Source organism: Herpailurus yagouaroundi, unplaced genomic scaffold, assembly GCF_014898765.1.
Source record: "Herpailurus yagouaroundi ecotype Mexico unplaced genomic scaffold, PumYag 165, whole genome shotgun sequence".
Classification (NCBI taxonomy): domain Eukaryota; kingdom Metazoa; phylum Chordata; class Mammalia; order Carnivora; family Felidae; genus Herpailurus; species Herpailurus yagouaroundi.
In genome coordinates, this window is record NW_024412406.1 from 8524345 (window position 1) to 8546844 (window position 22500).

General features: G+C 39.8%; 1 protein-coding gene across 2 annotated transcripts in view; it reads left to right on the forward strand.

Annotated features, from left to right (window-relative positions):
- The window catches only part of PEX2 (peroxisomal biogenesis factor 2), a 119941-nt gene that overhangs the window by 96045 nt on the left and 1396 nt on the right, over nt 1–22500 (forward strand). Inside the window, exon 4 of one of the 2 annotated variants that reach the window (XR_005794149.1) lies at nt 3916–4521. The exons of the other annotated variant lie outside the window; for it this stretch is intronic. The gene's annotated coding sequence lies outside the window, so the exon portion shown is untranslated. Of the gene's footprint in view, nt 1–3915; nt 4522–22500 lie in introns of those variants that run through there. 2 annotated transcript variants of the gene reach the window in all.

The following is a 22500-nucleotide window of genomic DNA, read 5'->3' on the forward strand; positions in this document are numbered from 1 at the left end:
TGTGTGTGTGTGTGTGTGTGTGTGTGTGTGTGTGTGTGTGTGTGTATATATATAAAACTTTGATGGGTCTCTTCACAGACTCCTAACTAATTTGATTACCTCTTAACAGGTATTTCTCCTTCAGTCTTGTCCCTCTCAGGGACCACAATCTCCAGAATTCAAATCCACTTACAAATTTTTAATGGCTCTGTCTTTCCTATAGGATAAACCCCAAGAGCCTTAACATCTATGGGGCCTTCACTGATCTGGGTCTATTTATTCATGACTATGAATAGTCATTCTATGACTATTTATTCATGTTCTTATCATCCACACATTTTCATATCATATACCAGAACACCAAAATCCACGTGGCCCGATGATGTTGTTTCTCACTTCTATACTTTTGTTAAGCCTTTCTTTTTCGATACTCTTTGTCTAACTGTGGCCAAGAGTGATGTTCACCAAATGCTCAATATCCTCCTTCACCCTTGCACCTGAGTTGAGGTACATGACTCATTTTGATCAGTAATCTGTAGTGGAGGTGAGATATACCACTTATAAGTCAAAGCAGGTAAGTTCAAGGCACCTACATCTCATCTCATTCTCCAGCTCTTTCTCCCAGCCACACAAGAGAACTCAAAGATGTAGAGTTGCAGTTTGGAAGCAGTCATAATCCCTGAATCACTATGAAAAGACAACCAATCTACTTGCCCTGGGGCATAGTTAAGAAATAAGCCTTTACTGCTTGTGTTTTGTTGTTATTGACAGATTTTACTTTCAAGATTGCACTCAGGAATCACTAATCCAGAAAACCTTCTTTATCTGCACCCAGACTGAATTACCTGCATCTTCCCTGGGGTTCTTAATTTGTGATTTTAATTATGTCATGGTACTTGTTAGACAATAAAAAGTATCTGATGATATGTCTACCCCTTCTTCCTTAATAATCGATTGTGGGGGCAGCTGGGTGGCTCAGTCGGTTAAGCATCTAACTTCGGCTCAGGTCATGATCTCGCGATTTGTGGGTTCGAGCCCTGTGTCAGGGCTAACAGCTCAGAGCCTGGAGCCTGCTTCAGATTCTGTGTCTCCTCCTTTCTCATGCTTTGTCCCCTCTTATGCTCTCATGCTTTGTCTCTCTCTGTCTCTCAATAATGAATAAACGTTAAAAAAAATCGATTTTGCTCTCTTTCAGGGCAAGATCTGTGTCTGCTCTGTCCTGTAGGTTTGTTGTACAAATTAATGAGCAGATGTATGAATAATATCTTGAACTGTACCCGTACAGAGTAAGTGCTCAATAAATGAAAAATAAATAAATCACCATTATTGTCATTATTAGTGTTATTATGGTAATTTCCTCATCATGATGTTTGGCCCATCTGAGTACTCAGTACAAGCAAGAATGAAATTGTTTATGACGTAATCCTTGCCTATATAAAATTGAACTACTGCTTTCTCTATTTCACAAGGCCGTTGTAAGGAAGGGGGTTCACTGTTCATTGTTAAACACAGTACCTTATAAGTTATTTTTATTCCAACTCTTGCAAATAGAAGTGGGCATTTCACTTATTCCTCTTCATTTAACTTTTTTCTTTAAGGAAGTCTTAGTCTTAGTCTTTACCCATAACTGTCCCTAGTGTATTAAACTTTGGGAGTTTGATGCAAGAGATGTAATACTGAAAGAAAGATTGCTGAGGCGTAACTATGAACATTTTTCCCAATATTCAACTTTTTAAGAAAATTTAAATAATTTTAAATAAATGCTTAGATATATATAGTATATATATCACAACTACTTATAAACTATATATACATTATGTATCACAAACATCAAATCAGCTAGAGAAACTTGCAAAAGCTGATATTTATGAAAGATGGTAATAAAAAAAGATAAAAGATGGTAGCATGTTGTATCAGTCCTGTTGCTGCTGTAACAAGTTACCACAAACTTAGTGACTTAAAATAATACAGATTTATTCTCTTATACTTCTGGATGTCAGAAGTCTAACATAGGTGTCAAGTGGGCTACAACAAGGTCTGACAGGACTGCACTCCTTTCTGGCGTCTCTAGGGAAGAATCCTTTTCCTTACCTTTCCCACCTTCTAGGGGCCACTCACATCCCTTAGTTTGTGGTCCTCACACCACTCTTTCCTGTTGGTTCTGTCCCCATGTCCTCTACTGCTGACTGATCCTCCTGTCTTCCCCTTATAAGGGTCCATACATTGAGTCCATTCAGATAATCCAGGCTGATGTCTCAACTGCAAAATCCTTAACTTAATCACTTTTGCAAAGTCCATTTTACCACTTATGGTAACACATGCGCAGGTTCCAAGGATTAGGATGTGGCCATCCCTACCACACACTTTAGCCTGCCATACAAATTTTTTTTGTACATTTGAGTATTAAGTGTAAGTGTAAAATTTAAAGCAGAATAATGGAAGAAAATACAAGCCCAGTTGACTCTTTAACAACAGGAGGGTTAGGGGCACCAATACCCCTGGAATCGCGAATCTGCATATGACTTTTGACTTCCCCCAAGCCTAACTACTAACAGCCTACTGTTGATGCCTTGCCGACAAGATAAGCAGTCAATTAACACATATTTAAATGTTGTATGTGTTATATATTGTGTTCTTACAACAAACTAAGCTAGAGAAAATAAAATGTTATTAAGAAAAACATAAGGAAGAGTAAATGCATTTACAGTATTGTCCTTTAACAAAATCTGGGTATAAGTGGACCCACACAGGGTCAACTGCAAATACAGTTTTCAAGTTTTCTTTAAACAGTTGTTTTATATATTTAAAGTGGCTTCTAATGGACTTAAAGAAGTCATTGTTTTAAAGTGACAAAGTCAAGCACTCCATATGTACATGCATACAATACTGGAGCTTGCTTATTTACTTTCTTCATCCAAAAATAAGTATTATGCTTTCTTGATAATGACATATTCAGTTACCCCCTCTCCCCACTAGACTGTATCTTCTGTCAAAGGTGACCTGAGCCCATTCTCTCCTTCCCTTATTCCCTATGTCTCGTGGATAGCTGGCTAGGGTAGAGGCCTGAAAAGTTGTTTTGTGGCTGGTTTTAATCTTTCAATGTTTAATATTTAATCTTTCTAGCAACTATCATGTTCTTTATCACTAGCAGAATCCCAATTTTGTTCACTTTAACTTTTGAGAGCTATTTAAGGAAGGAGTTTCTTCCCACACCCCAGAGGTGAATTTTAATTAGTCAAAGACAATCATGGCAATATTATCCCCCATCCCATTGACAATTAATTTAAAAATGAGTATGTGATTACTTCCAAGCATGAGAAGTCCTCCAGGGACTTTAGGTGAAAGTTTTCCTTCCTGACAAAGAATGTACAAGGGGAAACTGCCATTTTTCTGGGTCTTGATGTGATTGTCTGAGGATGTGATTCCTGGCACTATGGCAGCATCTTGAAACCATGCGCTCATGGAGCAAGGGGTCACCCAGGAGGAAAAGTAAGTGGCTGAGGATGGCATAGCAAGATTTAAAAAAAAAAAAAAAAAAGGCTCTTGATGAAACTATGGTTACTGAATTAACCAACCAGGAGCTTCCCTACTATCAGAATTCTTGTTATATAAAACATTAAACACCATTTTTTAAGCCACTTTTATGTGTATATTATGTTTTCTTCAGATGAAGTCATCTTAATAGATACATTTGTTAAATAAAAAAATGGATGGATGGATAGATGAGGTGTTGTTTCTTAGCACACTATGCGATTTTGTACTATGTTTTCCTCATTTGTGAGTGAGGAAGTTCAGAATGTTTTATCTTATAACTCTGCCATTTATCAATCTTCCCTTAGTCAACAAATACAGAATATTAGCCCTCTAGCATAAAAATACAGTCAAAAGCTGGACTTAGCTGACATTTTGTAAATGATGTGCTTTTCATTCTTCCAGATTCCATCCTTGGATCAAGTCAGAAAACCAGAAAGTTATATGTGACATCTCATCAGGTTAGCCAACAAAAAAACTTGCCTTTGTTAAGATTCATTTGAATACTTTGCCCTTTTCTTTAAACAAAAGTAAATTCTTGCTAAATGCAATAGCAAATCGCACATATTGTTGATAACATTGAATAAAACAGTGATTATCAAACCCATCTAACCCAGAAGGTTAGATTCCCATCTGTGATATTTCATTCAATGTAAGTGCTATGAAAAGTATATTTCCTTCAAAAACATGCTTCTTCTTACAAACAGAAGAAAACCTTAGAGACAAATTTGAGGCAGAAACACAGCAATTATTTTGGCTTTTATGATTGGCAGACTTGTGTTGTCTTTTCCAATTCTGTTTTTATTTTACCATTTTGTTATTTTTATTGTAAAGTGCCTTAAGTAAACAGTTGGTGGAAAGGTATTGTGTGGTACACACTCAAATAAAAATTGTAATGCTTAAAATAATATCCTAAGGTTTTATCGATGTCATTTTATGTGGCTGCATGGCTAAAGCAAACACAATGAGAGAAAATGAATATAGTTTGTAAGAACTGGGATAGAAAGCTGACTTATAACCACCCAAAAACTTTCTTTAGAGTAAAAACTTACATTTTTTATTACCAATATAATATTTATCCAACAGGTTTTACATAGCAAAAATAGAATATTAAGACATTTAAAAGGAAAATCACATGTGCTCTATCAGGCAATAATTTTTATCATTTTGGGTCTTTCTTCCTAGTTTTATTTATACATATATAATACACACATGCTTATTAATGAAGTCATGTGGACCAGCATAAATTGTTTTTTTCACATTCTATGCCACTTATTTTTTTTCCATATTTTAAAAATACTTTGAATGTGATTTAATGAGTAAATAATTTTCTTCTGGGGGGTAATTTTTAACCAGTTCCTTGCAATTATACCTCATAAAAAGTAGATGGATTTAGGAGATTGAATTTTTAAAAGATACCATGCAAAAGAAATAAAAGAATAAAAAATATCATATATTGCCAACCCTTAAGCAGTAAAGAAAATAATAATCTATAGAAGTAAAGGGACCCAGGTCTTAACTGGGTCATCCAGAAATAAAACTGAAAGAATTAAGACCTACTATGGCAGTAACATTACAACAAGTAACTTCTTTGTAGGAACTGATTAGATCTTACTGTAAAGTATTCTTTTTTCAAACAGAAAGGCCATAGAGCTGTAAATAAATATCTGTCCAACATTAGAAGACCACCATAGGCATTTTATCTCATTAAAATGAATGAAGCCTCTACTTAAAATACATTACCATACTTTCTAACCATACTTAAGTAAAGATGAGATGAGGATCAAATAAACCTTTTTCAAAGTACTCTTCAGTTTGAGGAATCTCCTGCTGGGAACTAATCTTCAAACCAGGCATATTTGACAAATCTGGAAGGTACATTCACCATTAGAGACAGGTACAGAGGAATTCTTTCCTAAACTATAGTTATAGCTGGTGCTCAGTGGGTAGAATAAATATTTGGTTTTATGCCCCATTACTCCTACATAGTGATGTGTCCACATCCTTTACTGCCTCTGATAACCTTTCCAGAAGAATTTTTGAATGTGTGCTTTGGGTGAGACAGGAACTCTGAAAGTAATCTCCAGAAATCCTAGCCTCTGCTAAGTGTGTGTGTGTGTGTGTGTGTGTGTGTGTGTGGTGTGTTTTACCAGAAGCAGCAACAGATGAAATGCAGGAAGAATTTTATTAGAACCCCACCTTCTCAAAGTCTGACAATTTATTTCCCTTGGGAAAAAAAAGAGATGAAGAAAGAATGTTTGACTGGGAACATATCACAAATCATTACCCTACTTTGCCACATGTAAACTCTTGCTTTAATCATTCCTCACATTGCCAGATTAGAGAAAAACAAAATCAGATGTAAAACTCTTTATTCTCAGAAGTCAAGTGTAAGTAAAGTAAATTTTATGTTCAGACCAAGTCGTCCTCTCTTACTTGGGATCTGGAATACTAATAGTAATGTTATCTCAAACTTAGTTATGTAACACCTAAGAACTCCAGGGCTTGCATGTTTACCTTCACATTTTTGTTTAGATGAGGCGGTGGCAGATGTTCCAATACAAAGTTCACAAAGAAAGAAGCCGAAAGGGAGTTTGTAATGTGAAAAACGTATTGTCATTGAATTTTAGAACTGGGGTCTGAAGTTACAACCGTTCACATTTTGTTCAGAGCTCTTTCTCAGACGAAATTTTGAGAAACTTTTCTGCCTCACAAGGCAGAATCTGTTAGTGTTTCCAAACTAATACTGAGGTTTGGAGAGGCCCCAACTGACACCCCTGTGTCCAACTTCTGAGTCCAGGGTCACTGTGTCTGGTTGGATATATTGGGAACTTCAAACTCCATGGGAAGCTCTTCACATTCACATAGACCAAGGCCTTACTATCTTCAGACAGTCACATCTTAAGGAGAAGGAAAAAAGGAAGGACAAAGCTACAGATGCCTAGTTGTTCCAGATCCCCCAGCCAGAGAAGTTTCTTCATCCTGCAGAAGAAGTAAATGAGAGGGTGGAGAGAGGTCTGGAATATTACATCAATGATGCCTCCTCACCACAGAGAAACATAAAGCCAAAGGCAAAGCAGGGGGCCCTTTAACCCATGTAAAAATTAGTTTTCATAAAGAGAACTTGAGGACTATTATACCCAACAAATAGTGTAAAAGAGTTAAATGCAAAAAATGAAAATATCAACCAATGAAAATGAATTTTATATTCTGCCAGTAATCAATGAACTATGTCAAGGAAGTGAGTAGAACTTTTCTGTGGCCACTTTTATTTATTTGTTTGTCTGTTTGTTTGTTTAGGGCCTGAGAGTGCAAGTGCAGGAGCATGCGAGGGGGGGAGGGGCAGAGAGAGAGGGAGAAAGATAGTCCCAAGCAGGCTCTGCACTGACAGCCCTGACGTAAGGCTCCAACTCATGAACCATTAGGTCATGACCTGAGCCGAAATCAAGAGTCAGAAGCTTAACCAACTGAGCCGCTCAGATGCTCCTGTGGCCACTTCTAAAAACAAAATGAGGGAAATAAATTCTTCATATTATTGTGAGTAGTTTTGTCTAATAAAGGATAGTAACTCCAAGAGTAATGATACACAGTGAAAGGCTTCCTTTTTCTGGTGAGAATTCAGAAATGTATCAGGAAACACGCATCCCTGTCAGAACAGTTCTTTTCGTTTGCATGCTGTGTGCTCAGTGCATTTCCACTCCTGGCTAGTGACACTTCAAATCTTATCCATAGACATAAACAGTTGCTATTTAAATGTCTGTAACAGGGGTGTCTGAGTGGCTCAGCTGGTTAAGTGTCTGACTTCAGCTCAGGTCATGATCCCCCAGTTTGTGGGTTTGAGCCCCATGTCGGGCTTTGTGCTGATGGCTCAGAGCTTGGAGCCTGCTTCAGACTCTGTGTCTCCCTGTCTCTTTGCCTGTCTACTGCTCATGCTTATGCACTGTCTCTGTCTCAAAAATAAATAATTTTTTTTTAAGTTTTAAATGTCTATAACAGCATTACAGAGAAAAGGCTAAAAAGATTTTTTATCAACTTTAAAGAGTGTGTTTATTAGGATCTGATGTGAAAACTATGCTGTATGTAAGGAAACGTACTCCAGGGGGTGGGCCTCTGGGGGAAATTTCAGAGGCTCAGAATATCTTGAGGTTGCCTCACCAAGAGACCTGGGGATGGATGGTTTCAATGTTGATCCTCAATAAATACAGTAAGGACAGACACTGAATTGTGTCCACGAATGCGAAATGACTCAGCTTCTTATATGGGTGATTCTAGAGTGTTCCAGGGTGAGAAGAACTGGGGTATATTTATTTATTTTGTTTGGATCTGTTCTCTTTTTAAAGACAGTCCAAAATAATTTTTTATGAAGAAGTAAAAAAAAAAAATGAGTGAATTAATTTAAGCAACTATTTTTAACTAGTTCAAAGAGATCCAGCTTTGGTGATGGAGTACGTAAAAACAGATTATTTAGCATAAGCTTCAAATTCTTCAAACACATGAAACCTGTTGCTCCCTCTTCCATATTAAGAATGGAGACCTTCACTTCTTGTATTGTTCGTCATTAGGCCAACAACTAATTGTCCACCTTACCTGGGACACTGAGCAAAGAACTGTCTTCTTTCTGTAACATTGCGTTCATTAATTCATTCATTCATTCATTTACTCATCCATTTATTCACTTTATTCTGGGACTCAGACATACTTTGGGTTCATTCAATTTCTGATTTTGCTACTTAATGACTGTGTGACCTTGGACAGGTTGTGTGACCTTGGACAGGTTTCTCACCTTTTCTGGCCACATAAGTGTTCAACTCACAGGGCTGTTGTGAGTATTCCATGGAAAATTTCGTATAAAGCATGCAAGAGTTACTTAAAACACAGTGAGCATCAATTTAGATATATTATTATGTTCATAAATATGGACCACACTACTAAGCCTCATGGATTCAAAGATTATTAAGAAGGTGAACCACCTCCAAGGATAGCAGACAGGCAAGTGGCTAATTATAACCTTATGTAAAGAAGTTTAAGGTGGTAGCTAGATCATAAGCCCTGAGGTCATCGGTCTGTCTGATTCACTGCTTAATATCCAGAATTTAGAGCAATGACTGGCCATCATATGCAGAAAATATTAAGCAACTTAAAAAAAACAAATGCATAAGCGAGTTAATGCCTGAATAACTGGACAAATGAATTATAGAATGATGTCCATACTACTACGGATACACCAATAAAAGAATGATTCAGTCTTCAGAGTAAATGGAAGTAAGGCATGGATTTTTCTTTGGTAAGAGGGGATAAAAAGGTTAAGAGTGTGGGCTGGGGAGGGAAAGATTTCTCAGGTACACTGTTCAGACTGAGTAGAAAATTTCCAGGTTGTACAATTAGGATAGTGCATTTGGTTTTCTTTTTTTCTTTAGTACATGTATTCATTTATTTAGAGAGAGAGCACATGTGCACATAAGTGGGGAAGGGGCAGAGAGAGGGAGGGAGGGAAAGAGAGAATCCCAAGCAGGCTCCACGCTGTCAGCAAGAAGCCCAAATGCAGGGGTTGATCTCGCAAACTCTGAAATCATAACCTGAGCTGAAATCAAGAGTCGGATGCTCAACCAACTAAGCTGCCCAGGCGTCCCAGGATAGGGTATTTGAATTTGAAGATATAGCAGGATCAAAAGTTCAAAGGTAAGAATGATGATGACACTTGTAAGGGCTAGATGGGGCATGGGCATACAGGACAAAATGAAGGAAAAGAAGAGGCAGCAGAGGTCAACTTGAAATACACCATGAATTGCAGTTATAGATTCTGAGACATTTGAACTTCATCCTGCAAACAACTGGGATCCACTGGCAAACTCTAAGAAAGGGAGACACATCTTCAGTTCTGACAGTGCTTTTGCGTTGAAAAGTTTTAGGACATTCACCATGCAGCTCTGCCCCCCCACAAATGCAGTGTCATAAATGAAAAGGCTGTCATTTATACCGTCTGTGTAAGTCCAGCCCAGGCATGTGTACACGAGGCGTTTTCCCATTTTATCTCATAACATCTAATGCCAGCAGCTTTGAAGTAAGCATGCTTTCTTTCAAGTTGCTTGGTATGCTTAATTCTGTGGTTACCTGATAAAGTACCCAGTGTTGTAAAGTTTAGAGCTTATTCCTTAACATTATAGATAAATCAAAAGAAGAGCGCTCATAGTTTCAGATTGGAGTTCATCAAGGAAAGGTTTCTCCAAGAGTCAAGGTTTAGGTACTGAGTATAATGCAGTGAATCCATTTTATTCATGTTATTAAATGGAAAAAAAAATATGTATCTCAGAAGAAAATCCAATTTAAAGACTTCAGAGATCTGATATCTCCTTAAAATAGTGCTGGCCACAATACACTCTCTCACTGAAGAAATATTTATTTGCCTCATGAATCTTGGCCCTATGAGGGAAAATGGCAGTTGCTGAAATATAATTTAGGACTGCAGGAAAAGTGAATCGACGAAAAAAGTAGAAAGCCGGGATGTTTTATGTAGAGATCTTAGAAAATATAATACAAAGAACAAAGTCAGATGTCCAGGATTTTAGACTAATTACTCATGTTGGAAAACAGGAGTACAAAATTATCCTTGAGAATTTTAGAAGTAAAACTTGATCTTGTGTTTAATACACAAAACCTCCTTGGCCCTAACACATCGATCCTCTATCCCCATTTACAGGACAAGAGAGTTCAAGCTGTTTATGGCAGGAATGTCTACCTTTGGGCTTTTTAAACCAGGTTCAAACCAATCCCAACCTCTTTCTTAGGTCTTAAAATAAGATCAAACAGTGCAAAATTCCCTTCCTAGTATTTAAGCCCAGTTGCCTCTGTCCAGATGACTCCTATAATCCAGCCAGGCAGAACACCTCACCCTGCTGTTCCCGCTGCTTTTCTGCGTGTCCTTTGATTGTAAGTAATTATCTCCAGCTGTCCCTGCACCCTGGTCTCCTTTAACTCCTCAAGGTCTGGCCTTAGAGACTGCCATGCTGGAGGAAACTAAGACCCTTGAGTACCATTATGTGAACTGCTTGAACACCGGACATAAAGATAAATACATTTTGGCATCTAGATGGTGCCGTGTCTTGAGAGTTTTTCCCAAGGTCCTGAAGTACTTCGGATGTGCAAAGTCAAGAGCAAGAAAAATACTTCCCAAGGAAGTCTTTCCAAATTCCAGTTCACTACGCTTTCCCGGGGGGTGATGATGTGCTTCAAATGGGGGTAAGACTTGAACTAAAAGGACTTCACACAGAATGCTCTAGGAGGTTGGACTCAGACTGTCCTCTGTCACCGAGTGGCAGGATTAAGCAGAAATTATCACAGAGTCAGGCTTGACCTCAGTAAGTAAGAATCAGAAGACCTGGATTCAGAGCATTCTCCTTCACTGCCAGTGGGAGACACGATCCATATCATCTTATTGAAATACAAGCTGGAAATGTGTAACAAAACCCTTGAAAATTTATCCAGAATTTCTACTCCAGGAACTTTCCCCATAAAACATCCAGTCACGTACACAACAATGTTTATACAAAGGTATTCTCTGAGTGTTTTACCACTCAAAGCATTACAACAACAGGTAAGCATCTAACAATATAGGATTGATTGAATAAATAATGGCACACTTTTTAAGTTGTAATACTATGTCGCCAATAAACATCATCATGTAGAAACATATTTAATGACATGAATAGATATTAACATTATTATAATTTTATATATTATTTGTCTTAATGAAAGTCACTAATTTATAATAAATAAGTATGCAGAGTATGATTCCAATGTAAGGAAATATGTCTACTAGAGCTCCCAGACTAGTGATTCAGGGTACTAGTTTTTATGGTAAACCAGCCCAAGTATGAGTCACCCCCAGCACTGAGGCTAGTGACCTTGAGAAAGCTGGTTAATTTCTCTAGGCCTCGAGTTTCTCATTGGTAAATAGAGATAAGAAAATTACCTTCCACAGTACTTGGCAAGGCCAAAGTGGATTAATCCATGTGAAATACCTAGAAAAAGCTCTGGTTCATAAAAGGACTCAATAAATTTTAGCTATTATTTTCACTATTATTAACAGTACCATCTAAATTTATATGTAATTTATGTATAAAAAATATAAGGGCAATCAGTAATAATTATTTTGTTCTTTGTATGTTTTTAAGATTTTCCACAATGAGGGGTGCCTGGGTGGTTCAGTTGGTTAAGCATCTGACTCTTGATCTCAGTTCAGGTCATGATCTCACAGTTCATGAGTTTGAGCCCTGCGGGGGTTTCCACATGCTGCATTGGGCTCTGTGCTGACAGTGTGGAGCCTGCTTGGAATCATTTCTCACCCTCTCTCTCTGCCCTTCCCCCACTTGCACGCTCTCTCTCTCAAAATAAATAAATAAACATTAAAAAAATAATAAATAAAAAAATAAAATTTCCTACAATGAGGGTTTATTTATTTTGAAACCATATATAGACACAAACTCAATCCATGGTAAGCACTATTTGGTTTTTTTGTAATTAATTAATTTTTTTTGACAGAGAGAGTGCACATGCATGTGAGCAGGGGAGGGGCAGAGGGAGAGAGAGAGGAAGAGAGAGAGAATCCCAAGCAAGCTCCATGTCCAGCATGGAGCTCCAGGCTGATCCCACGACCACGAGATCATGACCTGAGCTGAAATCAAGAGTCAGACGCTTCATAGACTGAACCACCCAGGCGCCCCAAACGTTATTTGTAAGGAAGAAAACCTGGATGTGAACGGTGGTGCATCTCTTCAAGGTCAGGTTTTGTGACGTTCAGCCAGGCATTTGAATTCTTTTAGCCTCAGTCTCTTCATCCATAAAAGGGGACTGGTTATACACTGCTTTATAGGACTGGTGTAAAATCAGGTGAGTATCTATTTTAGTTACAATTTCTTAAGCAGTTTGTATGGTCTGTGTTCTGAGGTAAGTGATTTAAATAAATATATTTTCCTGTTCGATCCTCACCCAAAGAGGGGAAACAAACACACAAAATGACTCTTATTTTTATTTTCATATGAGGATTGAAATGTTACGTAATCATTTCAATAAAAGCAATTGGTCCGAGTATACACCAAAATTAAAAATAGGCCTGGGCGTGAATCCTTATTTTTATTAAGACATTTTTCAGACTTTGGTCTTTCTTAAGCACTGGGAAATTTCTGTTTCATTCCGCAATTAATTTAAAGGTAGTAAAGTATAGTTTCCAGATACAAAATAATAATTCTTCTGTAATGTAATCTTCTCAGCTGTGTAAGTTACAGAAATATGTTCCTACTCTAGATCAAAGAGAATCTGCTCATTCAAAGTTTCCACAGTCTATGCTGCCCATCATATAGTAATAGCTCCCTCTCTGCCCTCAGTGGGCCATATGATTTCACCGTGCAGGTCAGCTTATTTTCCCTAGGATGGAGAATGAATGTGTGTATACGATACGTATGAGTTTCCTAGAATAGACGCTTTGTCTGGAGATGGATTTGCCTTCCTTGTATATAACGCTTCTGCCAAAACTACCATCCATGGATTTACAGAATGCCTTATCTGCCCTAGTGGTATTCTACGCAGAATTGCTTCTGATCGAGGAAGTCAGTTCAAAGCAAAAGAGTGTGGCAGTGGGCCCAGGCTCAGGAATTCACTGGCCTTATCATATATCCCATTATTTTGGAGCAGCTAGTTTGATAGAACAATGGGATGGTCTTTTAAAGACCCATTTAAAGCACAAGCTACATGGTAATAACTTGCAAGCCTAGGATAATGTTCTACAGGAAGCTGTATGTGCTTTAGATCAATGCCAATATATGGGGCTGTTTCGCTCAAAGCTAGTATTCATGGTCCAGGAATCAAAGGTGGAAATGGCAGTGCCACAACTCACTATTACTCTTAGTGGTTCACTAGCAAAAATTGTGCTTCCTGTCTTCACGACCTTATGCTCTGCTGGTCTAGACGCCGTAGCTCAAATGTTTGCACTGGAGACACAGTAATGAATCCACTGACTATGCTCTGCCTTCATTACCTGCACTCTTTTTTTTTTTTTTTAATGTTTACTTATTTTTGAGAGAGGGAGAGAGACAGAGAGACAGAGAGAGAGAGAGAGACAGAGAGACAGAGCACGAGTTGGGGAGGGGCAGAGAGAGGGAGATAGAATCTGAAACAGCTCCAGGCTCCGAGCTGTCAGCACAGAGCCCAGTGTGGGGCTCGAACCCACAAACCATGAGATCATGACCTGAGCTGAAGTTGAATGCTCAACCCACTGAGCCATCCATGTGCCCTTCATTACCTGCACTCTTAAAATTAGCATCTTTCTCTCTGTCTCTCTCTATATGTGTGTGTATAATATATATAATACACATATAATATACATAATATATATACACATATATACATGCATAACTATATGTCTAAAATCTCCTCTTGTTTCTATTTCTTTGGCTGCAACAATAGGACACTGTGCTCCATACATTCAGTATATATGAATATAATAGGACCTCCTGAAACTTGATCCGTGCGTTTTTATTTCTTGATGCCTTTGAAGCTGGAATTTACACTCAGGACAGAATCTTCTTTTATTCTCGGAAAGGCCCTTTTAGTAACATCCTTAGGATTTCCTAGAAGTTTCCTAAATATATTTGCTTCATACTGAGTTGTTATTCATTCTGTTTTAGTGATGTAAAAGGTTGTTTTCATTGTGGCTGGGAGTATCTTTGCAGATAGCATTATAATGTCAATTAAATCTTGGCTTCTTCTCTGGGCTTAGGACCTATGAAAAAGACTCCCATCTGGAAGTGAAAAGCTGGCTTCTCCACCTTTGTTGCTAAGGTAGGAAATTGCAGAGAACTAACTGCCACGAAAGGGGCTTGGGCCATGTTCTTATGGAGCAGCGATATGCACATTTGTTATATGTAACACAGTTGGTACATCCCTGTCAGGAAGGGTAATATGGATCGGGTTTACGAGATGCATCTATTCTTTGAAATGCACAAGAACACAGTTGAGGCCAATAGCGTTGAGAAGTTTCTGAGGAGCAGATACCTTGTTTAGTGAAGCATCTTGGGAAGACTGGCTGTCGCTCTAAATCTAGTTTAGCCACATCTAATTCACTACCCAGAGGCATGATAGATGTAATTTTTGGAAAAGGCATCATTAACACTGGGAATAAGAATCACCTCTCCCGACTTGCACTTCACGAAGAAATCTTTGGAGTCCACATTATAGTCCACATGCTGCTCCCATTATCGAAAAAGTATAGCCAGTAGTCCCAACATATTTATGTATCAGTCCCCAATAATCAGGGTAATAAGCTAGGCCATGTGATAACCTTGTACGAGTTACTAGGGGCAGATGGAAGTCATTACTCTAAGTTACTGGGTTTCCTATCTCTTGCGAATAAGGTAGATTTCTCTCTGGTCTTTATTAGGAGTGGATTTCTTTAATTTACATTGCCTGAAAAATTGTATTAAGGAAGATTATATTTATGTATCTGGAAAAAGCCTTATAAAACATGAAAAATTAACTGCAGGGTTAATGAGGAAACTTCCAGTGTCTCAGAAAGGCCATATGGTATCACAGAGTAAAGTCTGAAGGGGAAGTCAAGGTTTATTCCCAAGGTCTACATCTGATTTATTGTGTCTCCTTGGACGAGTCACTTAACTTACCATCATCTCTTTCTCCAGCTGTAATAATATTCCTACCCCATATCTCAGGGGAGTGTTGCAAAGATTCTAACCAAACACAGACTCGACTTTTATTACTGCTAGGGAATAGCTTTTAGCACCTAGGAAGATAGGGTTGGAAAAAACCATTAACTATAAATATGATTGGGATGATGGCATTTTGTATCACATCTCATCTCCCTTCTTATATTATGGAAAAACTTTAAGTGACAATAGATCATGCTGCTGTTTTGCTGTTTTAGAGACTGCTCATAATTAACTTTAATATTTTCTCTTAAAAAAAAAACAAAAAACAAAACAAAACAAAAAAACATCAAAAAACAAACTGCTGCGTAGCTTTTGCCAATCTCTGTTCACAGCAGCATTTTTACAGAAATACTAGAGGTTTTATTAACTTATATTTAGGATGTGTGATAATAACAACTAAAAAAAATAGTAGTGCTATTTATACAATTCTTCTAGTCTCCTGGAATTAAAGCACAGTATATAATTCCTGCAGTAGGTGTTACCTTTGGCATTCAATATAAAAATGTGTTGAAATTCCGAAGTGTTATGTAAGTGTTGATTATTAGTAGCAGTACACCATGAAAGAAAATTTAAAAAGCAGGATTGGAGGTATTTTTCACTTTCTTTTTTGCTCACATTTAGAATTTCATGAAAACATATGATTCTGACTGCCCCCTCCCCATAATTATTCCCTTTTCCTTACAAGTGAAAACTAGATGGCTGTCCTAGTTTTATTAACATAGGTGACAGAGATGAATATACTATGTTTTCAATGATTATAAAAATCACACATTGAAAGTCACATGCAACACGCTACATCATGGGAGAACCTTAAAGTATTCAGCTAATTGAAAGAAGCTGGACACAAGAGGCCACATATCATATGATTCCATTTATATGAAACGTCCAGAGTGGATAAATCCATACAAATGGAAAATAGTGGTTGCTAGGGGTTGGGGGCAGGGGATAAAAGGAAATGACTGTTCATGGACAGAGGGATTCTTTTTAGGGTGATAAAAATGATCTGGGATAAGATAGTTGTGATATTAGAATGTTTTATGAAAGTATGAAAAACCACTGAGTTGTACACTGTAAAAGAGTCAATTTTATGGTATCTCAATTATACCTCAATAACAAAAATAAGACACAGAGAAATAGATAAGCAAAATCATTAATTTTAAGACAGCTAACGCTGGTGGTGGCAATAAAAATGTGCTTTTATGTTTAATTTGCATAAATTGTTTTATCATCCTAAATACCTTTGGTGACAAACCATTCTCTTTTAGAAATAATACTTGATTTTTTTTTCTACCGAAAAGTTCACTTGCCACGTCCCATGTGATTTTCTATCCCTTATGGTGATTTAGAACCACAAGACCTGGGTTTCAGTTCTCTTCCCCATGAAATATGCCTTGTGCTATAGAATGTGACAGAACCAGTCTGGAGCTCGTGTGTGTGATTCAGAGTAGGACAGAAACTGCTATATACTCACCAAACCCAGTGTGTGTAATAGCCTAGGTCCAACCAGAAGGCAAAAACCATGCAACGATTTGAGCAGGAGTAGTTTATTACAAAGAATTATTAGAGTAAGGTAGAGAACTAAACTCCACAAATGTAAGGACAATTCTATCTAATGGACACCCTAGGGCTGAAGGACAGTGTCCAAGGGAGGATAACTATGGACCTCCAAGACTCGTTTTCAGAACTCCCCAGAGAACTGTGCTTGCAGTCAACGGGATTGTGAAGTTTACTGGCTTGTCCAGATCGGAGCTGGTCCACAGTCATAGAAAAGCAAGAAACAACACTCCAGGGTGCAGATGACCTGGGGGTGGTGGGCAGGTGCTCAGAGAGAGATGGGTCATTCTGCCAGTGTAAGGCCTGGAGTGTGATGCCCACACCAGAGGGGATGCTGGGGGTAGTCACCAGTCTTACACTGGGGCTTCAAGGTTGTTGAGGGACTTTATGCTCCAGGTGTGCAGCTGGGACACACCACTGTTGGATGTCACCATCCACACCAAGGGACTTCGGAACAGGAGCAGAGAAAGAAAACTCATCATACCGGATCAGGAAGAGAAGCTCCCTGTCCACTGCAACGTTCTTCCGCAACACTTGTTGACAAAGCTTCACGTTGAGTTTACTGCGCAGAAGGAATGTTTAAGGGGTCTCATTCAATACTGCAGAGCATGTACTACAGTGCCAAAAAGGAGGTGAGAGACAGTGAAATGCTAAGTGGTGCCCTCAGTTTCCTTCTCCTCCTGTGCGTACAGCTTAACCATATTTACCAGCTCCCCTTGCAGTTAAGTGAGGTGACACAGATAAATTCTGGCCAAAGGGATGTTGGCGGAAGTAATGTGATCCACGTGCAGATCTTGCCCCTACAAATCCGGCTTTTCCCTAAAAACACCCACCCACAATACCGGAAACAAATGATTCTAAATCCTCAAGGGATGGCAGGTCAACAAAGAAATACCCTAGAAGCCGGAGTCATCTTTTTAAAGAAAGACCCCAGGAGAATCACCTGATCAAGACGATCGATGATAAGGAAGTTCCATAAATTAAAAACAAATCTTTCTACTGTTTAGGCATTGAAAGTTTGCAGTTGTTTGTAACAATGGGTAGTTCTTTTTGACTCCTCTAGGAATAGGTATGGGTGTTCCCATAGCAATAACCCAAAATACGTGGCATTGGCTCAGCGGCCAGACCACGGGGCAAAGAGGAATGAGCTATTAGAAACTGAGAAGCTGGCATTCCATGTTACATAGTGGTAAAATATTTGCCGAACTGCCCTGGCAATAATTTGGAAGGCAGAGCCTTCCTGATGAGTTGCTATGGACCAATGTCTGTTGCCTTTTCCAGTCTTCCTTTTTCCGAATGGATTGCTGTGACTATCCTATCCTTGCTTCTCCTTTGTATATCGGGTAACATGGTGGGATATAGACCATTTATCTTTTTAGTTCATGTGTCACTGGACCATAGGGACAGTGATAAGGAGGGCTGCTCATCCCTCAGAAACTGGGACTTTGCGGTGAATGAAGGGATGAGGGCGACTCTGAGTTCTGTCTCACCAGGAGGAGATGTTTTCCAACATGTGAGAAAAGGAATGAAATGGGTGTTTGATGACTAGAAGGGGCAACTTTCGCAGACGTGAGACCAAACTCTTTCCTTTTCTCTTTGTGCAAAAAACTAAAGCAGCGACATGTTATCTACCTACATTTTTGCCAATAGAATACGGGTAGAAGTGCGACATGCCACTTCTAGACCTGCCTTCTGTTCTCTTTCATCTTGCGGCTTAGCATAGGCCTCTCTGGTCCTGAGGGACAGTAGAACCATAAGATGAAAGGAGTCTTGGAGTCACCATTTAGAAAGTAATTTCCCGGAAGAAGCACAGGGCCAGGAACTCTCATGTAGAACCATCGCGTGGGTGAGAGATATACTTGCGGCTCGATCTAATCCACCGAACCTCTGTGGGCCTTACAGCAGTTAGCCTTCTCAGGAAGGTGCTCGGAAGCCTCTGGAGTTAGACTGTGGAGCACATCTGTTTCGACAACAGCGACGATCTGGGTGGTGGGGGAAGAAGCTGAGCAGAACACCAAAGCCTGGCCATCAGCACGATTCGAAAGCAGGAGGGGAATTAGGGGTCGGAGAAAAAATAAGGGAACACAAAGAACCAGGCAAGGGGTGGTGATGATGCATTTCTAGGTCACACCTTGCTACCTGAGCAGACTTTTGAGTATTCAAGCACAGGTTCGCTTTGACAGAATGATGCTTGGCACATGGTTTAATCCCCGTCACCCTGGAGGGGCTATTACTCGTTGTCCTAACCAGACTTCTAGTCAAGAGTGTCAGAGATGCTTTTAATAATCCCCCCAGAACAACAGACAAAAACCATGATAGTCCTGAGGAAACTGGACGTGTGGTCGGTCACGTTCCGCTACCTACAGCTCCACGCAGTTTGAAGGTCCTTTAAGTAGCCCCAGTAAAACTAAATAAATAAAACTCCCGCGAAACGGGGAAGATCGCAGGTTCTTGTTATCATGACGCTCCCAGTGAACATTTTCAAATCAGTGAATGAGCGAAACACCCCATCATCTTGGCCTTGACAGATTTCTAAGTATCCGTTTCTTCAGGGGGAAGCTTGGGGGCCTCCGTAGCAACTTCTAAACATGGGGCATTTCTCATGAATTCTGCTCCCAGTGTGTTGTGAGGACACAAATCCAGCTCTCCGCTGCCACCCCCGAAGGGAGCTTTAACTCTCCCCTCCCCTCCCCCACATGCATCGCCGCACATCCGGCACCAACCTCGTCGTGGTAGCCTGGTAGCGAGCAATTCATTTTCATGTTTACCTCACGAAGGGATGCCTGCGGTGCGCCTGCCGCTGAGTGCAAAGTGCAGATTAGGAAGCAAAGCCCCTGCTCCCTTGGTGCATTAACACAGCCTCCATTAAGCTGCTCTTCCGGGGGGGGGGGGGGGCGACCTCGGGGCCAGAGGCGCTTTCCTGCCCTAGGGGTTCTTGTCTCCTGGGGCCATTTTCGGAAGGGTGCCAGTCGGGCACAACTCCTTCTTTAGTTTCTTCCCACATGTGTCTCTCTGACATCTGCTGCCCTTGTTCCCTTTCCCAGCCCCCAACCCTGCTCCAATATAGGGAACCTCCTGTTGAAATAATTGAGCAGATATTTTCAGCATAGTTAATCCCTTAGCTCTGCGTTGGATAAATTGTTATTAAAAAGACCACATAAAGCGAAATTTTCATTACGAATGTTGGAGAGAACCCCTTGGTAGGAAGGACGGTTACAACCACCAAGGATGGATAGGCTTCTGAACAGCCCTAGGACAGAGTCTCCGTGGATGTGGCCATTCTTCAAGTCAATACAGCTCTCCCACATGATCATGAGAAGCCCTGATGATAAGTACTATGAATAACTTTATAAGAATAGATTGACATACAAAAAATCTTTAGAATAATGGACGTATATAATAAATAATACATAAGTATTTGTGAGCTTTTGTTGTTACTTAGAGTGGTTGTAACTTAGAGTTACTCTTACAGTGGTAGGCCATTGTAATAATAACCTATATTTGTTGGTATGTAATAATTAATATGCATTAGCATTTATATGCTATATATAATATTAATGTATTAAAATTATACTAAATTATCATTTAAGGGTTGGGTTGAAGGATTGGTAAGTTTCATGCTAAGCAAGAGAAAAAGTAGTGATGAGAGGAGAGAGAGAGAGAGAGAGAGAGAGACAGAGAGAGGGGAAGAAACCTAAATCTGTGTGTGTGTTTGGGGTGAAGAGTGTGGTTTAAAGAAGCAAAGGAGAGGTAAAGGTGGCTATGATAACTGGATACGTGACTCAAGTTGGAAGCCTTCTCATCCTTTGGTAGAAAATGATAATACTTGTTCCATGTAATTCCACATACCCTGGTACCTATAGATGAAAATTACATTAAGACAAAATGTGTTCCCTGCTTCTGTAAATGGGAGGGAATAGTGGCTAATAGGAAGACTCTGGAATCTCCCGGGCTCTGTGTGTGTGTGTGTGTGTGTGTGCGCGTGGACTTCATGTTTTTAAACATCGAAGGAGATATTTAAGGTAATAAAACCAGTTTCTGAAACAGGGCTAGGGTGTCTCAGGAGGTGGTGAGTTTACTACCCCCCAGGGGGGTTCACACACACACACATACACATATTCTTGACCATCCCGGGACATAATTAATATATGTGGCTGGATAACATATTTAAAACATCAACCAATTTTTTTTCTTTCCAGTATTTCACTTTCACCTCCTCCTTCCACCTTGACTTCAGAACTTCTTCTCTGTTGGGACAACTTTACTGTTATTCTTTACTTCAGAATGGAGTGAGAAAAGGGAATGCCTTCCTAGCTTTTGTAGTTGGATAGCTTGGGCCTTGATGGGCAATGTCAAGGACTCAGAGCATAGAAAAAACTTGAATCCGACACAAATCTGCAGGACAGGCAAGGACGCCCCAGCCTCAGGAGAGGGGAGTGGGTGGAGAGAGCGGGTATGCATAGCTGTTGTGGCTCCTTACAACAGGGGGTCCTGTGTTTCCTTCCAAAACGAGTCCTGATTGGGGGTGATACCCTTGGATAGATTTGGGACTTTGAGAATGTGGATGTGCTTAGATCTGAGGCAGACTCTGTGCTCTTCCCTTGGGCACTGGAGCGGCCGTGGCAGAAGGTCGAAGGGTCTCATTGATGAGAATGAGGCAATCTGCTTGAACTGATGAAGAGCCAGACGGCTTTCTCGGCCAATAGCAGCACAGACAGCGGACCCCGAGGATTCTTTTACTCCCAATGTGTGCTACGCAAGCCTCCCAGAATTCAGACATAACCACAGAGATGAAAGACATCCACAACTGGTTTGTAGGGCAAGCCTCATGTGTGTGTTTGCCCTACGAGTCGCTCCGAACTCTACTCAGAAACGGCCAGCGCTTGGTTTAATGCTCTGCTCTAACCATCTTGAGGTTCTTCTTTTTTGAACGAGAGGCTTGCATTTTTATTTTTGCACTGCACCCTGCAAATCATGTAGCCATCCCTACTTGAATTGTATAACTTCCCTCAGTGCCATTAGAAAGAGGGATCCAAATAGAAATTAAGTCACTTAGAGAAAAATAAAATTCTGTGTCTGCCTATCTGAGTTTGCAAGTTGGATACCATTACCAATATATCCAAGCCAAGGTCTGATGGAGTAAGGTGAAGCATGCGCGGATCACAGGAAAGAAAGAACAGTCAGATGTGGCTAGAATGCAGAGCGTGTAACTGGCGAGGAAGAGAGAAAACTGGGAAACGTGTCTGGAGGCGTGAGCATGCACAATGTGGAATGCCCTTCCAGCAGAAGGTAGCAGAGTTGAAACCGCCTGGCATATTCAGAATTACAGATAATTCATACACACGGGAGCCTAGGGTATACAACCGTGCTGAAGACATTCACATATAATATAAAAAGTAGATGCTAACGAGAGAAGACGGCTAGGGGCAGTACTTCTGATTTAGATCAACCTGACACTAAATCCTAGCTCTGCTGTGTCCTCCTGAGAGCATCAAGCTTCCATTTTCTCCTGGCAAAACGGGGAAGACTCGCATCACCTACTTTCGAAGGTTTCTGTGGGGATAAAATAAAATGATACACATAGAGTAGAATATTTGGCACAGAGTAGGGACTCCCAGCCTCATTGCGTGGAACTCGGAGAAGACTATTTGCAAGTGAGATCATCTTTTCCTTCAGTTTGAGTATCTGCAACATGACATGCTAACATCTTTGGGTACCATAC